Here is a 13,867-nt window from a genome sequence, read left to right as displayed (position 1 = left end):
AAGGGTTGCAACAATCAACGGTCGCCTTTCCTCCTGAGATGCAAATCTCAGCTGTACAAGCTTGCCATCAAACGCATGGCCACTTTTGCCTCAATGCCAAGCACTAATTTTGGCCTCACCCAAACTATGCCAAAACCCTAGTTTTGGCCGCGCCTAAACAACGCCAAAATCCTAGCATGGTCGCGCCTAAACCATGCCACTGGATGCAAACGAAGGGTTGCAACAATCAACGACCACCCTTCCTCCTGAGATACGAATCTCAGTCATACAAACTTGCCACCAAACGATTTATGGTAATCTCTTGGCCACGACGCCAAAACCCTAATTTGGTCGTGCCAAGAGCATGCAAGCGCTGCAACCATGCCGCTGGTTGCCAAACGAAGTGTTGCAACAATCTACGACTACCTTTCCTCCTGAGATGCAGATCGCATCCGTACAAACCTGTCACCAAACGACTCGTGGAAATGTCTTGGATGCGATGCTAACTCTTGGTCATGGCACCAACTTGGCTGCGATGCTAACTCTCTGGTCACGGGACCAACCTGGATACGATGCCTATTCTTTCGTCTCGGCACCAACTTGGATACAAACCAAATCCTTTGGCCATGACACACGTAGAAACATGCTACACGTTTTCCACGAAAACACTCGATACATCAAAACATGTCATAAACTGGGGGATGCTCATCAGGGTATTGGTCTGGCGGTTTACAGCGTGCGGCGTACACTACGCTCGTTACAGGAAAGTGTCATAAGGGTAAGGCGGTTAGTAAATACAAGAAGTAATGAAACGTTCCAAATCCGGCCCAAACATAACACTCTTACAATGAAGGAAACGTTTCACCATTAGGATTTGTACAGATTGATCTCTAACTCTCTGGTCGTTCCAAATCCGGCCTAAACCAAGAAATGGCCGTTCCAGACTTGCTTCGGTCAAGAAGAGGAGGAAAAGAGTTGGTCTTGGGGAGGGAAGCGAAGAGAGTGTTGAGACTAGAATAGTTGATTCTGGAATAGTAGATGTTTGACGACTTGCATCAGAAAGTGGAAAGCTAACAGATGTGAAAGCTAACAGGTGATTTCTGAGGGTTGTATGTTCCTGACCAAAACTTGTGTTTGGTGGAAATAGGTGAGACCTATTTATACAAGTCGCAATGAAACGTACCCTGGTCTCGTAAGAAGTGGAAACGGTTGAGTAAATGAAAGAAAATGGTAACGGGTAACGCCTGGAATTGATGTTTCCATAATGAAGGAAACGTTTCACCATTAATTTTTGTATTTACTAACCTCCTCACCCTTATGACACTTTCCTGTAACGGGCGTAGTGTACGTCGCACGCTGTAAACCGCCAGACCAATACCCTGATGAGCATCCCCCAGTTTATGACATATTTTGATGTCTCGAGTGTTTTCGTGGAAAACGTGTAGCATGTTTCTACATGTGGCGTGGCCAAAGGATTTGGCGTTTGTATCCAAGTTGGTGACGTGACCAAAGAATAGGCATCGTAGCCAGGTTGGTGCCATGACCAGAGAGTTAGCATCGCAGCCAAGTTGGGACCGTGACCAAGAGTTAGCATCGCAGCCAAGACATTGCCACGATTCATTTATGGCAGGTTTGTACGGATGAGATCTGCATCTCAGGCGGAAAGGTAGTCGTAGATTGTTGCAACCCTTCATTTGGCAACCAGCGGCATGGTTGCAGCGCTTGCATACTCTTGGCACGACCAAATTAGGGTTTTGGCGTCGTGGCCAAGAATTGGCGCCGTGGCCAAGAGATTGCCACAAATCGTTTGGTGGCAAGTTTGTATGGCTGAGATTCGTATATCAGGAGGAATGGTGGCCGTTGATTGTTGCAACTCTTCGTTTGCATCTAGTGGCATGCTTTAGGCGTGGACGAGCTAGGATTTTGGCGTAGTTTAGGCGCAGCAAAAACTAGGGTTTTGGCATAGTTTATGTGCGTCTAAAATTAGGGCTTGGTATTGGGCCAAAAGTTTCCATGCGTTCGGTGGCAAGCTTGTAGGCTGATATTTGCATCTCAGGAGGAAGGGTGACCGTTGATTGTTGCAACCCTTCTTTTGGCAGCCAGCGACATGTGGTAGGGCCGGCATGGCTTTGGCATATTTTAGGTGATCGTTTGTCAACCGTCAAATATAATTTCACTTTCTTACTTAACTACAATAATATAGTAAGTGTAAGAAAGAGTTCGTATCCACAGAGAGGCTTTTGTTGTTATGTAATTCTCAGTTTCTAAGATAACCAAGGGGTATTTTTGTTTTAGCAAATAAAATAAAATAAAATAAAGGAAAGCAAATAGTTGGAATAATCAATAAGGAGAAGATATTGGTCATGGGATAGTATCCTTCACAAACATGTATTTTCATCAATGACTAGAATTTATATTTTAATCTCGCATTTATTAAAAGTCCTAGGATACATTGATCACAAGAATATCCCGCTAATTCCCTACTTTCATCACAACCACATTAAAAGATGCATATGTGAATTCTTCCTAGAAAATAGCCCAAAGTGTAAAAGCACAATTAAGTTTAACTCCCTAAAAGCTTTAAGATTTATGGAATAAGACTAATCAAAGCAAACAAACGTGTAAAAGCACTAATTCGTTTTAATCAAGGTTATGATTCATATGTGACTAGTAGGATATATCACTACAAGCACTACCCACAATTATGCTACTTAAAATCAAGGACAAACAACTTTTTCGTATTGAAAACCCTAATATAGCTCTAGATATGAAAGCAAATCGGATTGATTCTGGACTCAACCAATCAAACAATCAAATCATATGAAAATATAGACCATGAATCATAAACAATAAAATATTGAGACAAAACTAATCCATAGATTCAAATAACATATTTGAGAAATCAACTTTTATCCCATAAGCAATAGTAGTATTTAGTTACTCATAATAATGGAATTCATCATAATCATAATCAATAAAATAAAGAAGATGAAAACAAACGAAATCAAACCCTAGAAGAAGTTCTCTCCAAAGCTCCAAGTATAAAATAATACGTGATACCCCAAGTTGTAGAAAACTTTCCCTTTTTATAGCTTTTATTATCTTTTAAATTAGGTCAAGCTTCAAAGGCCCAATAGATAGAAGTCCTCCAAGCCCATATGTGAGAAATGCCCATGTGAGAATATGTCCCAAAAGTAGTCGCCGGAAAACTGGTACCAAGTGGTCGAAAGTTAGCCGTAACTGACAGGAAAAGTACCTCAGGTGACCGGGAAAGTCAAACCGATCACCTGTCAAAGACAGTCAACTTAGTCAAGGCTGGACCGAGTCAGGACGAGACATCGAGTCAGCTCAGTGATGTCAGCTGAATCTAGTCAGATCTTAGTCAGAAGCTAACTCAGCTGATTTGGTCTAGACCAAAGACAGTGCACGGCTGTAGCTCATTTTGCACAGGCCATGATCAAATTAGCACCAGGATGGCGCTTCATCCAAGCATTACTTAGCCATCCACACATCTGTACAACTCTACTTAAAATTCATTTAAATCTTCAAACTCGGACACTATCCCATTACCAAATACTCCAGCTGAAACTCATAACCAACTTCTGCACCTGCACTCTAAACATCGCCAGAGACCACAACCACTTGATCATCTACCATTTCTTCTCTTCTTCGCAAGTCAGGTTCAACAACATCAGTTAAGTTGCAAGCCAGCTTCGGTGATTCTATTTACCTGCTAGCTTGAGCTGCAAATATTTCAGTCAAAATGCGAAACCATGAACCGATATCATCTCCTGTTGTACCAACACCATTTCAGTTCATTCATTTATTGCCCTATCGCTATTAAGCCATCAGGTACTCAATTCCTTGACATCACAGCATCATAACTCAGCCATAAATCCACCTACAGGTTCCTTGTCCCATCTCCTTCAGCTACCAGCAACACCAAAACACTCTAGCTATGCTTCTTCCACACTCCTTGCAACTGCGATAGCCTTCAGCTCAACAATCACCAATCTTCTTTCCAATCCAGCACCATCAGCTTCATTATTCTCCAGTCCCATAACGCCAAAGGCAATCCTTGCAATTCATTTCTTACAGCCCCAGTTACTCCTTGCAGCTGAAAAACCTAATTCAGGTCATTCTTTACATTACAGCAACACAAACTCTCCTTTCCTGCACTTTCAGCTTCATCAATCCACATCAGTACCACAACTAACAGTTGCAAAGCTGTATCTCCAAAACTTGAAATTTCTGCACAGAGCTCCACACAGATTCCCGTATGGCAACAACAACTCATTTCTGCGGACTCAAATCAACACAACCCCTGAATTTGAGCAATTTTTCTCAGCTTCAAACTCCATCGACTGCAATCAAGAAGCAAATGCATCTCTTTGTATTGTGATTTCAAACCTTCAAACCACCACCAACATTCTGGCTTAGCCAAACCCTGCAATTGCATGTTCTCCATTCGCACTATATACAACACATTCCACCATCTAAGCTGCAACTGCAACTGCATTTCTTCACGGCCACAATTCGATCTTCTTACTCTTCACAGCGTCACCTTCACTGCATCTCCTCAACCAGAATCCTGCATTTTGTAGCTTCAGCTGCAACTCCACCAGTCCATCTCCACCATAGCAGTAAGACAACACCACCAGAGACCCATCATTTCTCTCTCAAATCCAAGTTGAACCCTAACCTGTAAATCCCATTATCATCTCAGATTCAATCACCTCTATACTCTCAAAACCAGCAACATAGTCACAGCTCAAACCCACAACTGTGTGCGTTTCTTGGCTTCAATTTTCTTTAATTTCTCTATGAAATCGAGTTCTGACCATTACCAATCTTCAGTTTCATCTTTCCTTCTTCAGATTCCAATTATAACAGATTAATCAACCTCCCTTCATCACTGAATTTCTTACACACAACATACGAACCCTAATTTCTCTTCCAGCGATGCTTCAATCAACAGTTGCAGACTTCAATTCCTCCTGCTGATTCTCTCAATTTCTCCATGAACTCTCACATCGATTCCTCTCTCTGATGAATCTGCCATATCTGTTCTCTCTTTCTCGATCTCTCCCTTTCTCTGAGATTTATGTTCCGCCATAGATTCAGAAATGAAGATAATAATGAGAAGAAATGATTTCTCACTCAATTTTAGGTTTTGCTGTAGGAAATGAGAACGGATACAGCCACTCAGGTAAGACTAGATAAGGGGTACCCAGATGACTCTAGGCACCCTAAAAGTTTATATGAGCCATCAAAGAATGACAGCTCCTTTTTCTCCACTGTGCTCCTGATAGCGCTTGCTCCAGAAATGACGTTTTTGCTCTTCTTTGAATTCTTTCACCAACAACATCTGTCTCTTACTTCTCATATTCACTTCTTCTCTTCAATGTCTCTTCATCACTAAAGCCGTCGTGCTTTTCAGACAGAAAGTTTCATCACTAAAGCCGACATACTTTTCAGACAGATTCGAAGAAATAAAAGCAAATAATGAGAAATATTTGCATCCAATAGCAGTTGCACCTTTTTTCCTTTTTAGCGCGTGTCTTCTTCTTTTGTTCCAAATGACTCCAAAATACCTAAATACTCAAAAGCAAACATAAGATACATAATTTACAAGAAAACTAAGCAAAGAAAGCATAAACAATAGATAAATATTAAGGTGTTTTAGACACCTATCATTAGGCGTGGCCAAAATTAGGATTTTGGCAAAACCGTGATGTTTGGCCTTGGGCCGGAAGTTTCCATGCGTTAGGTGGCGAACTTGGACGGGTGAGATCTGCATCTCATATGGAAGGGTATCCGTTGATTGTTGCAACCCTTCGTTTGGCATACAGTGGCATGTGGTAGGGCCGGAATGTCTTTGGCGCGAGGATGTGGCTGGCATGTTATGCCATTGGCACTGTGGTGCGGCTGGCATGGTTGGCATGCCTTGGCGCGAAGATGTGGATGGCATAGTTGGCATGCCTTGGCGCGAAGATGTGGCTGGCATGGTATGCCATTGGCACTGTGGTGCGGCTGGCATGGTTGGCATGCTTTGGCGCGGAGATGTGGCTGGCATGGTATGCCATTGGCACTGTGGTGCGGCTGGCATGGTTGGCATGCCTTGGCGCGGAGATGTGGCTGGCATGGTATGCCATTGGTAATGTGGTGCCGCTGGCATGGTTGGCATGCCTTGGCGCGGAGATGTGGCTGGCATGGCATGCCATTGACACTGTGGTGCGGCTAGCATGGTTGGCATGACTTGGCGCGGAGATGTGGCTGGCATGGCATTCCATTAGAACTGTGGTGCGGCTGGCATGGTTGGCGTGCCTTGGCGCGGAGATGTGGCTGGCACGGCATGCCATTGGCACTGTGGTTCGGGTGGCATGGTTGTCATGCCTTGGCGCGGAGATGTGGTTGGCATGGTATGCCATTGGCACTTTGGTGCGGCTGGCATGGTTGGCATGCCTTGGCGCAGAGATGTTGCCAGTCAATATTGAGGGTTCTGCCGTGGAATATAGCGTATAAAAAAAAGGTACCCTAGTAATTTTTACGTAGGCATGTTGAATGATTCAATAAATATACTAGTGGTCGTAGTGACGTCATGTCATATGTAGGGTTTTACGATTTTAACCCTAAGCTAAAAACCACCATCAACACCAGGTATGCTTCAAACTTAGATAATGTTGGTTGAATTGCTCCAAATTTTCAAAAAAATGTATTTTTTTAGAGTAGATTTGGGCTTGTTCGGTTACCTTATGTGAAGAACAGGTAACCGAACTCATCTGAAAGTGTAATTCGGTTACTTTTCCAAACACGCAGGTTACCGAACTCTCTCTTTAATGGAGGTTTTTAGTAGTTCGGTTAACAGACATGTTACCGAACTTTGTTTATAGGATTTACAGAGTCATGTTCGGTTGGTTAGCAAACTCTAAACCAACATCATATCTAACCGAACTCCACATGTATGCAATTAGTGAAGAGTTCGGTTTGTCAAGATTTTTTGCGAACAAACCGAACATAGTGGGACAAGTTCGGTTAAATTTAAACTCAACATAGTAGGCAAAATAGCACAGTTCGGTTACATTGGATTTTTTTTTCTTTTTGTAATATAGGTAGAGTTAGGTTACTAGATAGATTTAGAAATTTTTGCGAACCAACCGAACAGAGTAGGCAAAGTTCGGTTAAATCATAACTCAACATAGTGGGAAAAATAGCACAGTTCGGTTACATTGATTTATTTTTTTTTGTAGTATGGGTAGAGTTCGATTACTAGATAATTTTAGAAAGTTTTGCGAACCAACCGAACTCGCAGTTCGGAAACCTAATTTTAAATCCTATTGAACCACACTGTTCTTCGTGTTCTTCCTTTCAGGTGAGACTTAAGTCTTATTGAACCGCACCTTAAATCTTGTGTCCTATTGAACCGCACTCTTGTGTCACACCACTAATTTTAAATCCTATTGAACCGCACTGTGACACAAGAGTTAAGGTGAGACTTTTGTATTTATTTTTCTTTCTTTTTTTGCATGTGAGTTGTGAAAAGATTAAAGATAAAAAGCACATCCTTATCCTTGATAAAGATAACAAAAATATTTTACTAATAATACAATATTTATATTTATATGATAAATATTTTACTGAAAAGATACGTACCATAGATCAAATTTAAATTATATAATTACAAAATAAATAATATCACTGAACTACAATAGCTTGCCTACAGCGTTGGCAATTCCGGCTTGCTTCTCCCATGTTATAGAAGACCCTGATCAAGCATGTTTGGTGGAATAGGTGTCCGCAGGATGGTATCCTACGGACTCTTATTCCAACGCAACTCATAATTCGGCAGTTAAATCTATGCCCACAAATTATACATCTATCATTTAGGGTTGTTTCAGGATTAAATTTAAGTAAGGGAATTCCTCTCCGCAAGTGATTGAGATCCGGGGAGAGTGTGGAATCTACATAAATAACTTCCCGGAGCATGTTAAAATTTTCATGATATGCTAATTGTAACTGCCTTTTGAAATAGACACAAAGTATTAGGCCAATAACAAAGAACTATGATTTTGGGCATACTGAAATCTTTCTAGGCATATTGAATAAAGACAAAAAAGGTTGTGAAATAGCAAATTCAGATAATCCCTTAACCCAATTTTTTTTAATGACAAATCTGCCCTTTAAGTATTAGTATTAGTAATATTGATTAGTGATTAAATATTTTGTTTAGTGATTAAGATAATTTTCATAATTATAAAGGTTGTTTAGATGAAAAATTTTGGAGAAAAAAAATCAAAGTTTTTATTGAGAAGGAGAGAAAGAGAAGGAGAAAGTGAGAAAATTTTAATTCTTGATTCAATGGAGGATGAGGAGGGTCATAATTTATCTAAAAAACCTAGGAAAATATGCATCAACTACACCAATGATTCCCAAATAGCTGATTTCTTAGATTATGAGAATGATTTTACACCCACTCAAACTCAAGCTCAAACTCAAGATGATGATTTTTATGAGCCAAATCCTGATGATGAAGACATTGATGAGGAACCCAATGCTTTTGATACACAGGTACACTTCTATTCTATGCTTAATCTCACTTCTATAGCTCTTAATTATCAAAAGTTAGGTTTTTTGGATCATGGTTCGGCGAAACAGGTTGAGGTTCGGCTCACATCTATGAGCCTAATCTACCAATTGATGAACGGTTCGGCTTATATGAAAGTTTCATAGTAAGCCGAACAACATCCTGAATAGCCCGGAAAAAAAACAATTACTGGTTCGCCTTATATTTCGCAAATAGTATGAGCCGAACATCAATTTGTTATTTTTTGGGTTAAAATATTGTTATTGGTTCAGCACATATTGAGAATATCGTATAAGCCGAAACCTCTAAATGTTCATAGTTCGGCATATAATATGATTATCTTATGAGCCGTTGATAGACACATTTTTGTGTATAGGTTGTCCTTAATTTCATGTATTGCTGGTACTCGATTTTTTTACTAATATTCAGTTTTTATGTATTTTTAGGAAATAAACATTTTCGGAAAAATTGGCTCGAAAAAGTGTTAAAGGCAACACGAAGGACATTTACTATTCGGAGCTGCGTTGAGAGATTATCCTTTCACGAGTTAGAATCAATATATTTCGAGAAATATGCATGTTGGAACACGTCAACACTAAACAGACGCGTGATAAGCTAAAACAGGGAACAAATATATTTTCGTTTCACTTACTGTTGGTGTTACTGTGGGAAATATACGTGTGCAGAAAAGAAAAAAAATAGGAAACTATTCCCGAGAATAATATTCCTTCACTGTGAAGATTTTGAGGAGTAATTGGAGATATTTTACAGCTCATTCATGCGTGCAGAAAAGAAAAAAAATAGGAAATTATCCCCGAGAATAATATTCCTTCACTGTGAAGATTTTGAGGAGTAATTGGAGATATTTTACAGCTCATTCATGCGTGCAGAAAAGAAAAAAATAGGAAATTATTCCCGAGAATAATATTCCTTCACTGTGAAGATTTTGAGGAGTAATTGGAGATATTTGTGGTTACTGTTGGGTTATAAATAGCTCCTGAGATGTAAGAGAAGGGGGATGAGGGATTACGAAGTGATTAGGGGAAGAGTTTTAAACACCCGATTTTCATCATTTTCTCTCCATTTTATCTTTGTAACAATTTTTGAAGCAATGAACAAATATTTTGAGCGCGTTTACACAATGATGAGCTAAACCCAATCCTTGGGGCTATGGAGGAATCCATTATTTCGGTAAAAGTGATATATTTCTATTAATTAATTACAACAACTCTATTATGATTTTTGCATTGAACTAAAAATTATTTATATGATTTTGATTAGTTAGGTGTATTTTCTCTTGATAGAATATGCTTGCTTCAGGGTTTTGATATTCTATGCTTGGATTAACATCTATTCTTTTGGAAATCTACATGTCTAGGCAATACTATTAGAATCAATTTGAATGTTGAGTTGCATAATTATTGTTTTATTAAATCACTAATATTAACCAATGGTGGAATCCTAGCTCTATTCTCTCCATAGTTTTCACAGCATCTTTTTAAATTAGTTCGGTATTTTTATTTATTAAAAAAAATCTAAAAATACGCTTTCACAAGTCTTGAACGAATCATACTACTACAACAACTTTGAAAACACATCAAATTTTTGGCGCCGCCGACACGGACTTGTCTTTAGGCTAGAGTTTTTAGATTTTTTTTTTAGGTTTTTATTTTATTTGTTCTTCTTTACGTTTTTGGATTTTTGTCTTTTCCTTTCAGATTTTGGAATTTGGAGCGAAAAGAAAGTTTTTCCAAAGCTTTTGGTGAATACTTAAAGACTGGAGTAAAAGGCAAAGCGAAAGGAGCGAAAGAAGAAGATTTTTTTTTTTATAAAAAAAAGAGAGACATTTTTATTTTTGTAGATTTTTATTTTTTTTAGACTTTCTTTTTCTTTTGCACTTTATATTTTTGGACTTTGGACTTTAAATTTTGGTTAATTATTTTTAAACCCTACGGAAGGGTAGTTTAAATATAAATTGTTTGCAGAGAAGGACGGTGATTACGATATCACCTCGGCCCCTCGGGTTCAAACATGACATAGAAGTCGTGGCCCGAGTCGACTACAAAGGTTCATCCCCCGTCTGGTACGGGAGGTAAGTTTGTCGAAACACTCGCGAATCCCCTGTCAGCGAGTTACTGTCTTCCTTCGTATGCATATATGTTGAGAACTTGAAAACGGCTGCTTTAATTTCCTAGTAAAGGGCAAGGACTTGCCATACAAGATAAGGGTTCGGATTTCATCACCGTTCTCTTCTTGCCCGCCTTAGGAAAAGGACACCAAACGCGAACCTAAGCCTAAAATTTTGACTAGAACGAGACCGATAGGGTAGCGAGCTTAACAGGAAAGTCATTCGGAAGATATTGGTTACTCTTTTAAGCATACTTCGAAGTTATTGACCGTTACTGTAAGTTGAATGCGTGACTGCGCCGCCTTGTAATACCGGTGAGGCCTTGGGTATCAAAGCTCCACCGAGCTTCCCTCGCCTCTATTCAACTTACTTTAACTCGGATTGATTCCAGAGGGGTTTTCTTAAATTATAACGAATTCCCGTTCGAAGGATTAGAAGCTTGTCTAGAAACAATCTAAGTAGAGCCATCATGCTTTTTGTTTGCTAGAAATCAGTAGGTTTGTTGTGGTGGAGTCAGCCTTGTTTGTGTTTGCATAGAACATACCTTCCTTTTTAGGGCTTTTCTTTTTGATTTTGTTTTTCTAGTGTATGCCCAAAGTTTTTAAACGGGCTTGGAAAAGAAACACTCTAGGTCGTTTGATTAGTGAAAAACCTAGTAGTTCTTCTTGTGAAGGCGGGGAGCTCGAAGACTCTTCTTTTGAGAGCCCCGTTTTTGGAAACTTCAGTTTTGAGAATTCGTCTCTTTGTGAGGAAAGTACCCCTAGTACTCCTAGTCCTTTGGTAGTGACAGAAATGGCAACTTTGAAAGCTTTGCTAAACCTAACTAGGACCTTTCGTCCGTCTTGTATCAAGTTAGCTGAAACCGACGCAAATTATGAACTGAAACCTGGGACTTTACAGATGCTCCCAATTTTTTTAGGGAAGGAGAATGAGAACCCCTATTTTCATGTTAGGGAATTTGAGGAAGTTTGTAGTACTCTGAAAATTAAAAACCTAAGTGATGATGCGTTGAAACTTAGGTTATTCCCCTTTTCCTTAAAATATAAAGCCAAATCTTGAGAATAAAACTGTTGATGAAGCGATGACATTTTTGAATGAAATCGCCGATAAGACCCAACAATGGGAAAATAGTAGGGAACCCCAGAAAACAATTCTTCTAAGTATATGAAATGTTAATAGGGTAGAAGGATCTTATGAGTCAGATGCCAAAATAGCAGCTATGGCCAAAAGGTTAGAAGCCTTAGAATTAGGTCATTCTAGTGGTAGTAGTGGAAGAAATGAGCCTTTTTGGGAAGGCCATGTTGTTGAAGAGCAAGCCAATGCTCTTTATAACAATACTAGGTTTGATAACCAACAGAAGTTTGACCCATATTCAGAAACCTATAACCCTGGCTGGAGAAACCATCCAAACCTTTCTTGGTCCAAGGGACAGAATCAAGGTCAGTCTAGTAATGCTCAGGTTCCCCCAGGTTTTGGCTATACTAATAATCCTTCAGCTCCGGCACAGTTTCAGATCCCTTCTGATAAGAAAATCATGAGATTAGAAGAGTCTCTTGCCTTGTTAACTCGGAACACTTTAGAATTTCAGCAATCGGTTGCACAAGGATTAGATGAAAATAAAAGGATGGTACAAGCTAACTCTCAGGCTATTTCTGAGTTGAAAACCCAGGTTAGTCAGATAAATGAGACACTGAGAGAAAAAGGAAAGTTTCCTAGTCAACCACAACCCAACCCTAGGGGAGTCCATCAAATATCTTTAGCTGGTGAGAAATCATCAAACCATGTGAACTCGATAACAACCCTTAGGAGTGGTAAAACGGTAGACAATAAGGTAGCCATGCCTAGTGGACATACTGTAGTTCCACCTTATACTTCCCAAGAGGAGCCCGTAGACGAGGAAACTAAAACAGTGTCTAAGGATTCCCAAGAAATTCCTGATAGGTCTACCTTTGTGCCTAGAGCCACATATCCACATTTGTTAGCCCCAACAAACAAGGAGTCGACTTTCAACGAGATAATGGAAACATTTAAGCAGGTGAACATCAACATTCCGCTATTAGAAGAAATTAGGCAGATGCCTGCTTATGCCAAGTTCGTTAAATATCTTTGTACACGAAAGCGTAAGCTTAATGTCCATAAGAAAGCTTTTTTATCTGGTCAGGTAAGTTCCATTCTTCTGAACCAAACACCCCCTAAGTATAAGGATCCTGGATGCCCCACCATATGTTGTGCGATTGGTAATCACATGGTCGATAAAGCTTTACTTGACTTAGGAGCTAGTGTTAACTTACTTCTGTATCATGTATACACCCAGATAGGTCTTGGTAAGTTGAAACCGACTAAAATGACACTACAATTAGCTGATAGGTCTGTCAAAGTCCCTCGTGCTGTCATATAGAATGTTCTGATTGAGGTTGATAAGTTTATTTATCCTATGGATTTCGTTGTTCTAGACACCCAGCCTGTTCAGGACCCAATTCGTCAAATCCCAGTGATTTTAGGTCGCCCATTTTTAGCCACGGCTAACGCCGTCATCAACTGTAGGACTGGGATTATGAACATATCCTTTGGTAATATGACCACTGAACTAAATGTCTTTAATGTTACTAGACAACCTTCTGAGAACGATGATTTAGAAGAAGTGAATATGATTAGCACTTTAGTTCAGGATTTGGTTCAGGATAATTGGCTTGACACTTTACTGGTAGATTCTTTAGATGATTTTGAGGAAACCATTCTCTTAGATCAGATATGTGATCAATCTTTAGAAGAAGCTCTTGAGTATTTTAAAGATTCTGTGGACCCAGAAATTCAAGCAATAGTTTTAGGTTTTTCTGAGAATAATGATGACCCTAAGTTTGGGGGTAGAGAACTAGAAGAATCTCTTGAGTATTTGAAGGACTCTGAAGATCCGGAAATTCAAGAAATAGTTAGAGGTTTGTCTGTGAACCCTAGTTCGGGGGTAGTGATGGTTCTTGTGATTGTATCGTATCCCTAATTAGAGTCCCTAACTTGGGACTCGAGCCTTGTACATCTGAGATATTAATTGAGTCTTTTCAGACTCCGCAACCCGATCCTCCTGATACTGTCCAGGAAGTAACCCAGGTATTAGAGACCCATTTTTCGGATGAATATATTTATCGAGACACACAAATGAAGTTCAATTACGCGCCGCA

Source organism: Papaver somniferum, chromosome 8, assembly GCF_003573695.1.
Source record: "Papaver somniferum cultivar HN1 chromosome 8, ASM357369v1, whole genome shotgun sequence".
Taxonomy (NCBI): Eukaryota; Viridiplantae; Streptophyta; class Magnoliopsida; order Ranunculales; family Papaveraceae; genus Papaver; species Papaver somniferum.
The sequence above is the reverse complement of the archived record's forward strand: the minus strand, read 5'-3'. Positions refer to the sequence as shown.